Source organism: Carassius auratus, unplaced genomic scaffold (genome assembly GCF_003368295.1).
Source record: "Carassius auratus strain Wakin unplaced genomic scaffold, ASM336829v1 scaf_tig00215906, whole genome shotgun sequence".
Classification (NCBI taxonomy): domain Eukaryota; kingdom Metazoa; phylum Chordata; class Actinopteri; order Cypriniformes; family Cyprinidae; genus Carassius; species Carassius auratus.
The window spans coordinates 418,935-427,842 of record NW_020528302.1 but is presented as its reverse complement, the minus strand read 5'-3'; positions in this window follow the sequence as shown (position 1 = coordinate 427,842).

The window sequence follows — 8,908 nt, the reverse complement described above, 5'->3', positions numbered from 1 at the left end:
TTTATTCTACATCATCTAGTACTTCAGATTCATTCATCACACCCAAAGAAAAACTGCAGTGCTTTACAAATATAGGTCAGGAAGATCTAATTTAAACTATCACTGCATCAACATGCCTATTAGATCATATAGCCACAAAATTACTGCAAGAGTTGTTACCTGTAGCAGAAGAACTGCTTCTCAATATTATTAATCCATGGTCATTTTTAGGTCACGTCCCGAAACCATTCAAGCTTGTGGTTACCTCTTATTGAAAAACAACAACTAGATCCTAATGAACTGGCAATTACAGACCCATTTCAAATCTACCATTTATGTACCATTTATTTTAGAATAAGTTGTGTCTGCTGTTAAGAGGTAAGAACGATGGTAGACCAGGGCGGGGTGCAATTGACAGTCTTTAATAAAGAAAATGGTCTTTCACAGCATAAAGAGAACAAAAATCACGGACTTCTTTCAGCCAAAACAGAAATTGCCAGACGACAGGGTCTAAGGGAAAAAACTACATAGATCTCCATGAGAGGAGAGGCAGGGATCCCGGGATGCCAACTCCCAGTCCAAAAACAGAGAAGACCGCCGGCGGTGTGAAAAGCCAAGGGCAGGTGCTGCACAGGTTCTCTGCAAACAGGCACAGCCGGATAATACACAGTCCAATGACAGTATAACTCACAGTTGCAATAATGACTAAACAATCCACGGACTAGACAGGACAGGACTAGGAAACAGACGTGTCTCACGAAAGGTCATCGAATAATCCGACAATGAGACAGGGCTAGAAAGAGAGAATAAGAAGCAGAGACAATCAAGGGCAAAAGAGGGACAGGTGAGGGAATGAAAGGGGAGACAGCTGAAAGTGATAATGAGCGGAGGAGTGTGCGTGATAGAGTGAGTAAGTGATCACAAGAGGGAGACAGAGACAGAGGAAAAGACCAGGATCATGACATCTGCACAATTGTGCTCCTTCTTGCAAATTTTTTTTTAATATTTTTGAAGAATTTCAGTCAGGCACCACCATAGCACAGAACCTGCACTTGTTAAAATTTCAAATAATTTGCTTAATCTCAATTATCACAAGTAAACCACAAGGATCTGTCCTTGGTCCTCTGCTATTTTCAATATGCATGTTACCCCTTGGTAATATTATTAGAAAATACGGAATTAGGTTCCATTGTTATGCTGATAACTATATATGCCAACAAGACCAGATGAAACTTCTAAATTATCTGAGATAACATAGTGTGTTAAAATGTAAAATAAATTGGATGACCAATAATTTTCTCCAATTGAATTTGGATAAGACAGAGAAATTACTTATTGGACCAAAAAGCAGTGCACAGAATCTCTTGGATTACGATATGCAACTAGATGGATATACTGTTACTTCCAATACAGTCAAAAATCTGGGTGTTATATCAGACAAGCAACTTTTCAAAATCATGTTATATGTTACAAAAACAGCAATCTTCCATCTTAGAAACACTGTCAAGCTACAAAACACGTTACCTGTTTCTGATGCAGAAAAGCTAGTTCATGCATTCATGACCTTGTAATGCACTGCTAGTGTCACGTACGGTGATACAAGAAGCACGGGAGAGATCCAAATCCAGGTAAACAGGTTTATTGAGGGGCAATCCAAATAGTAAACAGTCCAGGCAGGGTCAAAACCAGAAAATCCCAAAACATAAAAACGAACAAAAACACACGGGAATAGCAGACTCTGGAAAGTATCATACATACGACAAGGACTCCGTGACAAAGACTTTTTCTTCTTCTTTGGTGTTTATTGGCGGTTGGCAACCTAACTTATCGGTGCATTACCGCCACTGACTGGAATGGAATATGGATAAGGATATTATTTGTATATAGCTTATAAATAAACAAAAAAAACAATCAAAACAAATAAACAAACTGGAAAATAATACAAAACAAATAAACAAACAAACAATCAAAACAAATTATATTCTTTTGTATAATTTACTTACTTTCAAAAATGTAATAATATAATCATACAACTTGCTATCTTTTTTCCCTAATAAACCTCATAAACCGTCATGATGCTTTGCTATCTTAAGTGACTGAATAAGGTGATGTCTCTCATTATTATATTTCATACAATGAAAAAGTACATGCTCAACTGTTTCTTGTTGACAACAGTATATGCATTCCCCAGTTGGATGCTTTCCAATCTTATATAGTGTACTATTAAGTCCTGTATGACCTATTCTCATCCGAGTTATAATACTTTCTTCTCTACGATTCCTGCTCTCCCTCCTCCCAGAACCAACTTGATTTTGTATATTATGTAAGTGTCTGCCTAATTCAGTATCATCCCAATGTATCTGCCATACTGAGTACGCATATTTCCTAATATATGCTTTAGCTTCCATTTTGCTTAATGGAACTTGAATATCTATCTGTTTTAATTTTAGAGTTTGTTTTGCCAGAATATCCACCTTCTCATTTCCTTCCACACCAACATGAGCAGGAACCCAAATGAATTGTGTTTCTTTGCCTTTAACCTTCAAATTATATATCTTATGGAAAATTTCATTAATTATGTCCATTCTAAAAGATGACCTGCCAGATTTTATACTTTCCAGTGCAGAATAACTATCAGATGCAATAACTGTGTACATTATTTCTTTCTCCTCTAACCACTGCAAGGCCAATAATATTGCTAATAACTCTGTTGTATAAACTGACAAATGAATGGTAACTCTTTTCTTGATATAAAAATCACATGTTGGAATATATACAGCTGCCCCTGCATATCCTGTCTCCGGATCTTTTGATCCATCTGTAAATAAAAACACTGAATCTTGGAAATGCATCTCAAAATAATTCCTCACTATATGACATACTGGAAATTGTTTCAATTTATTATTTATTTCCCGCTTTATATTGAGGTCAACAGCGGGGGAGGGGAATAACCATGGAGGGATGGAGGATATTGATACTGTATTGCTGTACTGTAAATGACATAAACCTATATTCCTAGCCTTTGCATCACCTATCCACCCAAAACTTACAAAGTTTGTTTCATTATGTTCCCAGCACTCTTTCAATACACTTTTGACAGGATGTGAAACATTTTGTCCCTGTATATTAACCCAAATAGGTCAACATCAACTTCATTCGCCTGATGCCTAAAGGCATTTCTCCCATTTCCACCTGCATTGATGACACTGGGGATGTTTTAAATGATCCACTGCAGATTCTTAGGGCTTGAGCTTGCAATATATCTAATTGTTTGAGATTGTGATGGGTATTGAAGAGAGAGGACTCAAATGCAAGGTACTACTAAATATTGTAGAAACATAATTTTCTGTAAAGTTGCTTTGTAACGATTTATTTTGTAAAAAGCGCTATACAAATAAACTTGAATTGAATTGAAAAAGACCAACTTCTAGTGAAGATGCCAAAGACAACAGCCTCATACGGAAGTAACAATCTGACAAAGAGACACGAGAACGAGAGGGTAGAAGTAGCCCAAATAACAAGGCAAGATGAGAACCAGGTGGAGGGGGAATTATCTTAATGAGAAGTGAAGTCAGCTGTGACACAGAAGCGAAGAGCGAGGGAGACAGGAGGGGAGAAACCAGCAGGGGGAGACAGAGAGAGACAAAAAGAGAGAGATAGAGACAGGATCATGACAAGACCATGACAGAGATTTGATTCTGTTGCCGACATATAAGCTATACATCCATAGTCAAAGACAGACCTCATGAGTGCCCAATATATATTTTGTAGAGATGTTCTACTTGCTCCCCATTCCTGTCCTGAAAAACACCGAAGAATATTAATAATCTTTTTACATTTATCCCTAATTTTATCCAAATGAACTTTCCATGTCAATTTTTCAGCAAACCAAACCCCAAGAAACCTTACTGATTTGACTTGCTCCAGAGGATTCCCATATAATTTTAAAGATAGAAGTGTGACTTTATGGCGCCTTGAAAAACAAATGACCTGTGTTTTTGCTACAGATAATTTAAACCCCCATTTATTTGCCCACTTTTCAACTTCAACTATTGCTTCTTGCATTTTTTTATTAATATATGTTATATTACGACCTCTAATCCACAAAGCCCCATCATCTGCATATAAAGATTTTCCAATGTTTTGTTTAACTTGAGAGAAAATATCATTAATCATTATATTAAACAATAACGGACTACATACACTACCTTGTGGTGTTCCATTCTCCACTGTATACACACTGGAGTATTCTTCACCTACTTTTACTTGTATTTTCCTGTTTAATAAAAAATCTTGAACCCAATTATATGTTTTACCTCCAATTCCCAAAGACTTTAATTTTATTAATAATCCTTCTTTCCAGAGCATATCATATGCCTTTTCCACATCAAAAAAGACAGCTATTTCTACTTCTTTGTTAGTTTGTGCTATTCTGATGTCTGACTCTAGACATAATACAGAGTCCATTGTATTCCGACCCCTTCGGAATCCACTCTGATAAGGAGATAATAAATCTTTACTCTCTAAGAAGTATGTTATTCTTTCTGTGATTATTATTTCCATTACTTTGCATAAATGAGAAGTTAAGGCAATAGGCCTGTAACTAGTAGGATCTGATGAGTTTTTCCCAGGTTTAAGAATAGGTACTATTATTGCTTGTTTCTAAACAATAGGGAATTGACCAGTATCCCAAATTAGGTTAAATAATTTTAAAACAATTTCCAATGTAGTATCTGTCATGTGTGCCAACATTTTGTAACATACTCCATCTTTTCCAGGAGTAGTCTGCCGAGCATTTATAATTGCTCTTCTTAACTCAAACATGTTCAGAGGCAGGTTAAGTAAACTACCTGACATCTCATCTTTCTCTAATAAATTTGGGTAGTCCATTAATTTTCTACTCCTACTCTTCCTGGCTTCTTCTGAAAGATTATCTGAACTATGAACTTTTTAAAAAGTTTGTACTAGAAGTTCGGCTTTATCTAGATTACTGACAGCCATGTCTGCACCGACCAACACTGGTAACTCATAATTCCTTCTATCCCCCCCCCCATTTTCCTTGAAAAACTTCCCAATTTACCTACTCCAGTTTCCATCTAGGACTTCTCTTTTCTTTTTCATAACATATCTTAGCACCAACTGTAGTCACTATAGGATAATGATCACTCCCTATTGTAGTATGTTTGATCACACTCCATGTACTTATCCCTGCTATTATGGTAGATACAAATGTCAGATCGAGTGCCGTTTCTGTATTTTGTAAACTGTTATATCGCGTTCCCTCTCCATTATTAATACACACCAAATCATCATCAATAAATTCTTCAATAAGTTGGCCGTTCACATCAGTTTTATTACTTCCCCATAATGAATTATAGGAGTTAAAATCACCACACCATACTGCATTGTCATACAAAGGACCAGCTACAGCTTCTAAAATAGTTTGACTTAATTTTGCACATGGATTATAGTAATTTATGATATCTATACACCCTCTTTCAGTCCATATCTTACTTATAATTGATTCATTATCTTTATTTATTTGTACTACCTTATATTTCATTCCATTTTGAATAAATGTAGCTATTCCTCCCCCTCTACCAGATTCTCTATTTCTTCTAATTACATTATATCCATTTATTAAAAAATCCAATTGTGGTATTAACCATGTTTCCTGAATACATATTACGTTAGGTTTCTCTACTAAATTATCTATATATTTCTTAAACTCTTGACCGTTAGCAATTAAACTTCTTGCATTCCACTGTAGTATTGTTAAAAACATTAAGATGATCCAGCACATGCTTGAGATGATTGTGTCTCTATATTAATGGTATCTCTAACGGTCTCCCATAGTAGCCCTTTTACATCCAGATACTTTTCGGCAGATTTGACAATTATTTTAATTCTTTCATTTCGACATTTTGTCTGAGCAGAACAGTTTATAATCTCTGCCATGAACATTACAAAATCATTCTTTTTCACTATCAGAGTTTCCTCTTTCAGCTTATCACATCCTTGACACAAATTAATTTCTTTGCTCCTAATTTCTGTTTGTCTAACCATCGTCACAATTCCTGGAACCTTCCTTGCTGCTTCTGCATAGCTAATTCCCTGTACAGCCTTGACACGTTGCACTCTGCCTCTTGCTAACCTCCCATCCTCTGTAAGCAGAACTGTGCTCCCCACCACAATTACAACATTTCATCTTTGTACCCTCTTGGCATTTTCCATACTCATGCTCACCTCCACATTTACCACATCTTTGCTTGCCCTTGCATACTGCTGCCACATGTCCAAATCTCTGACATTTAAAACATCTAAGTGGAGGTGGTATGTAGAGCCTCACATCATAGCACATGAATCCAATATATACTTTTTCCGGGAGTTTTTCCTGATCAAAATTGATCATAACTGAAAGGCTATCTTGCATATTTCCGTTCCTGTTTATTTTTAGACGTCTGACTTCATTTACTTTTACATTTGCTATGTTTTTTTCACCTCTTCAACTGATACGTTTACCGGAATCCCTGTAATGACTCCTTTTGCGAATTTCCTATAAGTCATAGAACACTCCACTTTCTTTTTCTTTATCATGTTTATTTTGATTGCTTTCCCCTGTTGTCTTTCATCCTTACACACAAATAGCAGTGCACCATTTCTTAATACTTTAGCACTCTTTATTTCACCTATTTCCCTATTAAGAGATTTCTTGGTTAGTATACTTAAAAATACTAACCAAAACCATAAAAACAGTTACTACCTTGTTTTAGCAGTTTGCATTATGCACTGAATCAGCTCGCCCCCTGAACAAACAAAGAGCCCAGTTTCCCGTTCACCTTCTCATCTTCTGATCGTTTGGCCTACTTTAAATAAGCAGTTTCACCTGGTCTTGTTTGCTTGACAATTAGTTCTAGCACCCCTACCAGTGATGCCTCACCCAATTCTTCCCCAGGTCCTAGTGTCCCCCTCTCTGCCACATATATCCTCCTCAAATTTCGTTGACGTCCCGTCGACAGGACAAAATAATTTTTTTTTTTTTACATCTCCATGGAATAGGGGAGCTACAAATCTGCATGCCAAAACCCTTACAGTTCCGTTTCTAATAGACGACTTGGTCGTGGCAAGTGATGTGGGTTAGAATGGTGGCCTGCTGTCGCTCTTGAAGTTCTCCTCAACTCTTCTTGCTGTCCAGTTTCTTTTTGGGCCGCAACTTCAGGTTGGTTGTACCCGCTCCGCTGACCCTCCGCTGGGGAATGTGCGGGAGACACAGGGTTATTGAGATGACAATCTGTCACAGTACGGAAAACCACAAAAGAATGATTCGGACTCTCCAGATCCGGTTCAGTATTTTGACTGGGAAGTCCCAAATCCTCCATTTCCAACACGGGAACATTCACTGGTCGCAGTTCTGTCCTATGAATATTCCGCACTGGTCCATCACCTTCCACTGGGACAACAGTATACACAGCATTTCCATCACTGGGGCACCTTACCACTTTAAACACTGTGGGGTCCCAGAAATCTTGGATCTTTTGGCGACCTTCCCTTCTGTGATCTCTCTTTACAACTAATTGTCCTAACTCAAGTTCTGGATTCTTAACGGTCACATCATGCTTCCTTGCTCTCTGGTCAGCAGCTGCTTGAAGTTGACGTCTTGCATCCTGAAATACACACTTCAATTTCTCCTGGTGCTCTGTGATCCACTCACCAATCCTCCCTCCTTGCAGGCTCTCCTGCCCCAGGAGAAAATCTACCGGTAGTTGTGGTTCCTGTCCAAACAGCAACATGTGAGGGGAATAGCCAGTAGATTGATGCACCGTTGTATTATAAGCAAACAACATTTGTGGAAGGTGAACAGGCCAGTTGCATTTCTTTTCAACAGGCAAAGTGCGAAGCAAATCATGAAGTGTTCTATTAAAGCGTTCACACTGGCCATTACCCTGTGGCCTATATGGTGTTGTTCTTGTCTTAACTACCCCATACATGGAACAAAGTTGTTGAATCAGCATGCTTTCAAAACACCTCCCTTGGTCCGAATGGATTTGGCGGGGTACTCCAAAAATATAAAACCAGTGATTTACCAAAGCCTCTGCTACAGTACTGGCAGATTGATCCTTGGTAGGGATGGCTTGCGTGTACTTCGAAAAAACATCAGTCAATATTAAAACATTCTCTTTTCCATCGGATGAAGGCTCTAAAACAGTAAAGTCTATTGCCAAAATATCAAGTGGTTTAGAAGCCAATAGATGGCCCATAAAACTGCGTACCCTTGGCTGAACGGCCTTGGCCAGTGTGCATCTTTCACAGTTTTTACACCATTGTTCAACATCTTGATTCATACCTGGCCAATAACATCGCCGTCTCACCAGGTCTGTTGTTCTCTCAATCCCTTGATGCCCATGTTCGTCATGAAGACTCGTTAACACATCCTCTCTTAACACCTCTGGAAGCACCAATTGATGAATTTCCTTGCCTCCCTCCTGTGGCATAAGTCGTCGATAGAGAGTCTCATTTTTCTCCAGTAGCTTATTCCATTGCCTACAAAGTTCTAATAATTGTGGAGATGCAGCCTCTCTCTCTTCCCGATTTGGGCTTCGCTGACGCTTCCAGAACACCAGAAAAGGGCCTATCACTGGATCTGCAACCTGCAACAGTGTAATGTCCCCCTTTGTTCGTGCTGGAAGGGTTGTCACTGACTCCTGGGTAACCTGCATGTCTGGGTTACTCGCCTCTTGGATAGCCTGTGTCAACAGAACTGGCAAAGGGGTTAATGGGGCAATAACTTCCATCGTTGCATCAACATACTGGCGAGATAGTGCATCGGCATTGATGTTTGCCTTTCCGGGCTTATATCGAATCTCTAAATCAAAGGCTGCCAGTTGTGATGCCCATCTTTGCTCCACTGCTCCCAATTTTGCCGTTTGAT